This window comes from Periplaneta americana, chromosome 8, assembly GCF_040183065.1.
Source record: "Periplaneta americana isolate PAMFEO1 chromosome 8, P.americana_PAMFEO1_priV1, whole genome shotgun sequence".
Lineage (NCBI taxonomy): Eukaryota > Metazoa > Arthropoda > Insecta > Blattodea > Blattidae > Periplaneta > Periplaneta americana.
In genome coordinates this window covers 134,086,490-134,095,000 of record NC_091124.1, presented here as the reverse complement: position 1 = coordinate 134,095,000, position 8,511 = coordinate 134,086,490, and the positions used below count along the sequence as shown (strand labels likewise).

The 8,511-nt window shown below is 36.9% G+C and overlaps 1 protein-coding gene across 2 annotated transcripts in view; it reads right to left on the bottom strand.

Annotated features, from left to right (window-relative positions):
- Positions 1-8,511, bottom strand: part of LOC138705064 (endoribonuclease CG2145-like) — a 517,688-nt gene that overhangs the window by 10,132 nt on the left and 499,045 nt on the right. The window lies entirely within an intron of this gene.

The window sequence follows — 8,511 nt, the reverse complement described above, 5'->3', positions numbered from 1 at the left end:
AAGATATCTACCTGGTATGATGTTGAGCCATTTATTTCATATATTTTCGTCCGTTGTGCTGGGTGTGACCAGTCTTCAACAGGTAGTGGAAGATCATAATCAGATCTTCTCCCTACGTGGTGTTTTTCTTCGTAGAGCTGCACTTTTTCTTCTATTACCATTCCTATTGGTGGCACACCAGCCATCACACAGGAGGCTTCAAAGGAGATAGTTCTATAGGCCTTAGCCATCTTTATAATTTATAAGCCTTTGTACCCTCTGCAACTTCCGAAGGTTTGCTTGTTTCTTTATAGAATCTTCCCATACAGGGGCTCCATACACAAGAAATGGTATCAGCACTCCCTCGTAGGCTTTTTTAAGTGTCTTATGACCTAGACCCCACTGAAGTTTTGCGGATTTGCCTAGCATATGGATCAAAGTGGTGGATTTCTCTGCTACTTTATCTATATGTTTGTCGAAAGTAAGTCTGTGGTCAAAATGTATGCCTAGATATTTTATTTCTTCAACCATTTTCAGTCTTCTATTGTTCAAATATATATCGATATTTTCGATTTTCTTTTTCCTTGTTATTAACAAGGGGGAGAGGAGAGGAGAAGGAGAGTGAGAGTGAGAGTGAGAGTGAGAGAGAGAGAGAGAGAGTGTGTGTGTGTGTGTGTGCGCGCGCGCGAGCACATACGTGCATGTTTGTGTGTATGTGGGGGGGTTCTTATTTTTCAAGTTTTAAAATACCTCCCTCCCACCACTCCGATTCTCCCTGGCTTAAAACTAATGTGGATGAAATTCTGGTCCAATAGATTAATATTTAAGGTATGCTCAATTTAAATGAAATTTCTCTTTATTTAGCTGCTAGCCTGCATATTACGTGGGATCTGTTTTAATTACTAAATCAATCAATCAATCAATCAATCAATCAATCAATCAATCAATCATATCATCCTTCATTATTGTAGGTAACAACATGGAACAATTGAAACAGTGACATTTTCACATAGTAAGCTGGAGGTCAATATTGAAAGTATATAAGAACACTACGAGCCATCAAGTCCGTTCATTACTAATAGAAGAAACTGTGATGTTATGTTGTTATAAGGGAAACTACTTAGTCCACATTCCAGCACAATACAACTGGCGCAGACTGTAGACTTCTTTGAATCGGGACAGCATTTGCGGTGTTGCTGGATGACTTGCAAGATGAATTGAGTCTGTTCCCCGTCGTTTGTCAGCAAGGCATTGTATTTTTGGATGAGAACGACCCCTCGTTCCCCTGTGTCGTTGACAACGCGAAGTTCTAGGACGACCTGCTCTGCTTGCAGGTAATTGGGATTTGTAAGCCAAGTGTCAGGATCCTCCTCCAAAAATGAATATGGGATGGATAAAATCTGGAAGAACCTCCGCCGTTATAAAACCTCAAAGTCTGCTGTCAGGTATCACAGCCTATTCCAGAGTAATTCTTTTTGGAGAATCGTCATCTGTCTCATGACTGAGTCTTTTCACCATCACTCTCTTCTCTGATGTCAAATAATGCAAGTGCTACCAGCTCTTCACTTAGATACTGAGAGATGTCCACACAGCTTCTTCAGGGACCCTTGGCTGCTGGTGATGTTTGTGCCACAAGGAGTTTCAACACACCCAAATCATTGGCAGGAGCTGCATTTGACAGCCGGAGAGGAACCAGGCTTTGATGTACAGTCCAAAGCTAAAGACACAGAAGTCCCAAGACCTCGTTTCTCTGCATTTGTTAGCTTGAAACCTGTTTCTCTAAACAAGAATATTTTCAGCGCATAGATCAATCTTTCCATGAACCGTATTCAATGAATCACACCTGGCTTATTGAAGGATACACCTTGCGGAGTGACTTCTTCCAAGAACAAGAGGGTCAATTCCAATACTTTTTGGTAATCATGTGGATGGGTTACTTCAAGTTGACTAACAACAAAATCTTTCACATCCATGGAAAATCCTTTAGCTCGGCTGCAATATATGGTACTTCTATCCCAGGCTTGTAATCAGTGAATAAACTGTGCTTGATGTTGGGCCAGAATTTCTTAAACCCCTAAACAGTAGGATCTCCGGTCCAGTTGATAGTCCCTTTGTGAGGCAAACACTAAATTCTCCCTCCTAAAGGAGCTCATGGATGTGATGTGTGCATGCCACATATGGAACTAAAGATTTCAGCTCCATTTCTAGCAAAACACAGGCTCCATTCTTTCTTCTGATGTTGCTCGAAGTAGTATCGAAGCTGAAGATTTTGACGACTTGAAGACTCGGATATATGACTCAAACAAAACATATTACCCAATTGCCCATTTTTATCCTCTTTATTATGAATTAATTCTTAATAAAATTTGTGTATAATAATAATAATAATAATAATAATAATAATAATAATAATAAAAGTAGGCTAATGATAATAATAATGAAAATAATATTTGTACAGTAGAACTCCAATTATCCAAACTCCAAATATCCAGATTGCCAATTATCCAGATCACATTTCAAGACAGTTTGAAATTGTTTATTCAAAAAAAGTTGCATATGTTTAGGTTTTTATTTCGTGTACTGTACTACCATACATAAGTAAAGTTCTATTCTGTATGGAATAAGAAGAGTTCTTATAATTTTAATCCATTTAAAATTCTATTTTGTTTGACTATGTGTAACTTTGTTTATTATGAACTGTAGGCCTATAATCATTTTGCACTTAATGCAGTAGCTCACTACTGTTGTTTCTAGATTCTTTTCATTCTCGACCCAATTATCCAGATTCCTGCATATCAGGATCATACTATCCCCTATTAGTCCGGATAATTGAAGTGCTACTGTACTTCCATAATAATTGGCTACATTAATTTCAGACAAGTTATAAACTGATCACACTGTTATATTCGTTGTTTTCTAATGTAAATTATAAAATGAAAAATGTATAAATTAAATCACATGGTGAGACAAACAAGGACATCAACATAGTCCAGCAAGGAATTTACTGATTTCTGAATATCTGTACTACACACTAAAATATTGAAACACGAACCATTACACAAAATAAATATTTTTCTACTTATTTCTTAATCTGTACTCAGCTCAAATAGTTAATCCAATATAATGCTTTCTAGTAAGTTATATGCTGGATGATATATTGTGGTGCTGACTTGGTAATAAAGAGTTAGTGGAATGATGACAGCGAAAGCTGGAGTATTGCGAGAAAGCCTGCAACAACATGATCTTTGTCCACATTAGGTTTTAAATTGCTCATTTCGTGACGTGGAATTTGTTTAGTTTATATACCGAACTATTTTCGCAGATAAGTGGAAGTGACTTAGAATCTTGAAAGGTTTAATAAATTTTGCTTTTTTCATGTTCGTAATCAATGTATTTTATTATACACAGCTTTCATTTCAAAACTTCCCAGTCTAAATAACTAATTATTTAAATTGAATTCAATTTGAGCACTGCTCATTCGGTCCTCAAATTTTGTTAATATTATTTTATCCTCTTTTATATCGATTGTAGCCCTATTATGTTATTTCTATTTCTATTGTTGTCATTATATTCTGTAGTCTGATGTATTATTCTGTATTATAATGTTCTATTCTGTATTCCATAACTTAGTTTTGAGTTTCAAGACATGGAAGGATATGCAAGCAGGATATGATTTTAAAATGGGTTAGCAATTTGTGTGTTCATAGCAGTGTTAATTCATCATTCCGTGACAATATCACATGTTCCATTTGAACACCTGAGAACAATGAATGACTGCCAAGTGCCCTGGAAAGAAGTCAGCCTCTTGCAGCAAGATAATGGTAGCCATCAATTGATATTCAGCATACACTTAGGTTATCATTAATCATAAATAATAATAATAATAATAATAATAATAATAATAATAATAATAATAATAATAATAATAGATATATTTCGTTTTCTTGGCTTTTAGTTTTCAGTTCCCACAATTTCTGAACATAAAGCTTGTTTACTCTTGTCAGGCGCAGATCTAGAATTTAATAATAGGGGGGGGGGGCTAATAATAATTGAGGGGCTGGGTGCAAGAAGGGCATCTTAGAGGATGTGCCCTTTTTGAGTAAAACACTTTATTGTGTTCTCTGATCTGTTATGCACATGATCACAAAGTTGTAGTTCAATACTGTAATCATAGAGGTCAGGAGTACCGGTACCGTACCCAAAATGTAAAGGCATGCATAGATAACATTATTATGGTTTGAATTTCCAACATCAATTTTCTCAAAACTTGCATTTGAGAGAAGTGCCTTTCTTGCACCAACCCCTCAATTAACATATGAATACAGTAGTATAATCATAACACAGAACAATGGAATTAAAAACAAATAAACCACAACAATATTGTCACTCTTAGGTTCACTGTTAGTTCTAATTCTAAAGGAAATGGTGACTGGAATGGAAAGTCGATTAAATGTTACTTACAGTTTAACTAAGCTGAAGTCGTCCGGGATGTTTTACTTTGGTTAACCTCTTCAACAATTTTCTTTTCAATAATGGTGCCACAACAGTTTATGAGATCGTTTTGCGTTGTTTTGCTTGTTAGAGAAGAGTTTTTGGGGGCATTTTTAAGATGAATATGCAGAATCTGATCACCGGCATCAACGCGATATTTAAGAAGCTCCTTGGAATTACCTTCGTTTTGATTTTCGCTTTCCAAGTCAATCGCACCATCATTCCTACGTTCTCTCAATGGAATATTTTGTCGGCCGCACAAAATAATTGTTTTTACTATTGGGACAAGTTTCATCCTGTTTTCGCGCACTGTTTGTAACACTTCATTATTCAATTGAACCAGAACGTTCTCTACTTTACCTTCAAACACTCGTTTAAAGTTGTCACATTTTAAGAGAGCAGTTTTGTTATAACTGTTCTCTGAATGTCTCCTGAATATTTCAGAGGCCTTTTTGAATTTTCTTAGAGGTTTCGTAACTAAATTATATAACGTAACTTTGCTTCGCCCTCCCTCTTTAGGTCCGAATAAAATGCACACGTGACAAAACGCACCTTCATCCTTCTTACTGTAAGACAGCCATGGAAATCTTTTAAGCCACGCTTGCTGAAATTGTCTAGACTGTCCCGATTCTAGTGTCCTCGGAAATGGATATTTTTTCGTCTGGAACCCATGGATTTGTTAGAACTTTGTATTTTATCTCGTCACTGCATATTTCTTTTTCCACTAAGCAACCAATATCTAATACATTATGAGTCGTCGAACTAGCGTCATCACTTTCACCGCACATAACCGATTCCACTGTTACGGTATTAACAGGCATACACTTTTCTTCATCAGTTGTATCATTGTCATCCGTACTGCACTTTTCTTTCACTTCACCACACGGCTTCTTGATGAATTGTAAGATATTTGTTTGAAACCTACGTTTCGACATTTTATAATTTCTTATAACTGTTACACTAAATGATTCACCTGTATGGACTGATCACTTCTCGTCTCAATTCAGAAGTCGAATGTAGTGGCTATTGTAAAGTACGATAACAAAGGTATTGGTAGCGGCCTAGCTACAGTGTGGTAGGGGTGGTTACCGTTAGATTTCCGTTCCGAAGTCCGAGCTATTGTTAAACCCCATGGTAACGACCCCTAAGGAATGCGACCACTTACCTGATCTATTCACTGCGAATTGTAAAGAGAGTTTGTATGCCAAAGTAAAATAGCAAAATAATATGAAGTTTAGAGAGTGAAGAAATCATATAAGTTATATGAATGAAAAAATAATGATTTGTACATTTTAAATAAAAAAAATATCTTTGAAATGATAGGGGAGTCTATAGCCTCCCCAGACTCCCCTTGTATCCGCGCCTGACTCTTGTTGCATATAAGCTTTTACAAGTAGAAATATAATATTGTCGGATACCACTGCTTTGTCCCAAGCGGCTGAATTATGACCCACTCAGCAATGAGAGTTTCTGGCATCGAAAATTCCGAGAACGACTCTAGAATAATTTTGCATTATGTCTTAAGTTATTATCTTTATAAAATTCAGATGACTCTTCAGCTTAAGAACTAGAATAAACAGGCAAGAATTAATTTTTGTGTGCAGTTTTTGGCACTATTGTGTCATGATGCAAATACATTCAATAGTTTGTTGAAGTCAGATGAAACCAACTTCCATCTAACAGGCTTCATAAACAAACATAATTTTCTACTTTGGACTTCAGATAACCCAATGCATACACATGAAAAGCCTTTTCGTACTACCAAGGTAACTGTATGGTGTGGAGTATATTCGTTGGCATAATTCGCGGGTGCTCGTGTAAAGGGGGTTAAGTATGAATTGGCTAAACTGGAATAAGTACAGATTTGAACTATCCACAATTACTTTTCTCTTGTGTTAAAGAGGTTAAGTTATTCTTCCATCTATGATGCAGTGCTCCATAGTTTGTGACAAAGGGGTTTTATTCATTACCAAAGGAGAGAAGTTTACATACCTTACAATTTGACTTACCCCCTTTACACGAGCACCCGCGAATTGGTCTTTACTTTTCTTTAAGAGAACAATCGAACACTTACAGATACCTTTAATTGCTATATTATAGGCATATTACAGAACTTCTTGCCAATGCAACTGCGTAGACTTAGAATAAAAATAATTATCTCTTTCAACAAGATGCTGCAATGGCATATGTAGCAAGAGAATGCTTGGCTACCCTCAGAATCATGTTTCCTGGTCGACTGATTTCAAGATTCAGGGACATCACTTGGCCAGCGAGATCTTCAGATCTGAGTATAGGCCTACCCAATTTCTTCTTGTGGGACTACATAAAGTCAAAAGTTTTCCAGAATTGTTCGCACACTACAGAAGAGCTTACAAAACATATGAGCTGTTCAGAGCAGATGTGGTGTAAGTCAAAATTTGGTAATAAGGTTTAAAGTAAATATTCTGTAAAATACAGTGCAAAGTAGAAACTAGTATGTCTTTCGTGCTATCCACTGACTACTAATAGTTTAAATGAACTGAATATTAATTCATACTTTGTGCTATATTTTACAGAATGTTTACTTTAACCCTCATTAACCATTTTTGACTTACACCACTTCTGCTCTGAACGGCTCATTATGAGGAGAAACAGAAACATTGATTGTGAGATATTGCAGAGTGTAATGCATTGTAATGGGGGACATTTTAAGTAAAGATATTTTTAAAAAGTGAACAAATTCCACATTTTGAAGTTTATTTCCTCAAACTGCTTCCTTTGCTCGCATTACTATGGTCTTTCAGAACCTTCTTAAAATCCACCCATACCCAATGGCCAACCCTGCATTACTTATTTTGTTGATATGTTTGAAAGAATGTATTGATTGTTACAATGCAATTTTAGAAAGATAAAAAATGAAAAAAAAAAAAAAAAGTTTCCCCCCCCCCCCCGAATTTGTTATATTGGTATAATCTTGAAAAATACATGGAATTGCAAGGACCAATTTCAAGTTGTTTCATTCCTGATTACTATAATTCAGAGAAATTCCTTAATCATGTGATCAACATGGAGGTAGATCACTGCCTCAGAAACTATAGAGCAACCAAAAGACCGAAGGACCTTATCCTCTCCTTCTGCCAGAAATCAGATTTACTCGATGTGTAGACAGAAACACGGTAAGATTTATCTTGTCTCAGAAGCAATAAAACCAAGTCCCTTCAAATGAGGGTGGAGATTATAGGAGGGTTGTAAGTTTTCAGGATTCCTTTCAAAACCTTGTTATTGTACAGGCTACCGGAGCTCAGTTTCTTGAAACATAAGCTCAGTGACGGAACTACACAGTACGAAGAGAGATATTTCGTTATTTTATTTTGCGCTACAGAATGTATCAACTAGTCCCTTCTGCCACTGGATGGATGGACGGCACTGCTCCACTCCCCCATCGCCATAACAACACAGATGAGGTAAGACATATCTCCTTTCTCTCTCTTTTCACAGTGAGACAAGATTCATCACACAGGCTTTACTAACATTGGAGGATAGAAATTAACATTAAAATTTAATACTACACATAGTGTTAATAAATTTGGTCCACCGCTGTGGAGTAACTGTCAGCTTTCTTGACCATGAAACGAGTGGGCCTGTGTTCAAATTCTGGTCAGGCCAAGTTACCGCATTGAGGTTCTTTCTGTGGTTTTTCCTCAACCACTCGAAGCAGAATTGCTGGGTAACTATTGGCACTGAACCTCGGATTCATTTCACCTTTATTAGTATCATTTCATTAATCATCTCAATGGTTTACAGATCGACCAGGATCTGCCTATAGGTGGCATCTGTCTGCAGGAGCTGCCCATATCCAGCAAAACCTCAGTGGCTTTAATAAGCCGACTGTGGGTGACCAGGGAAGTGTAGCTCCCTTGGATAGATGGCGTCTTGCCAGGTCATGGAATCGATGGAAACATATTCTTCTGATTGAGGATGCAGCAGATTCAGGCACATGAGTTGTGAACAGATGTCATCAATCTGAGGAGGCCGCAGAATAACATCACAGCCAGACGAAGG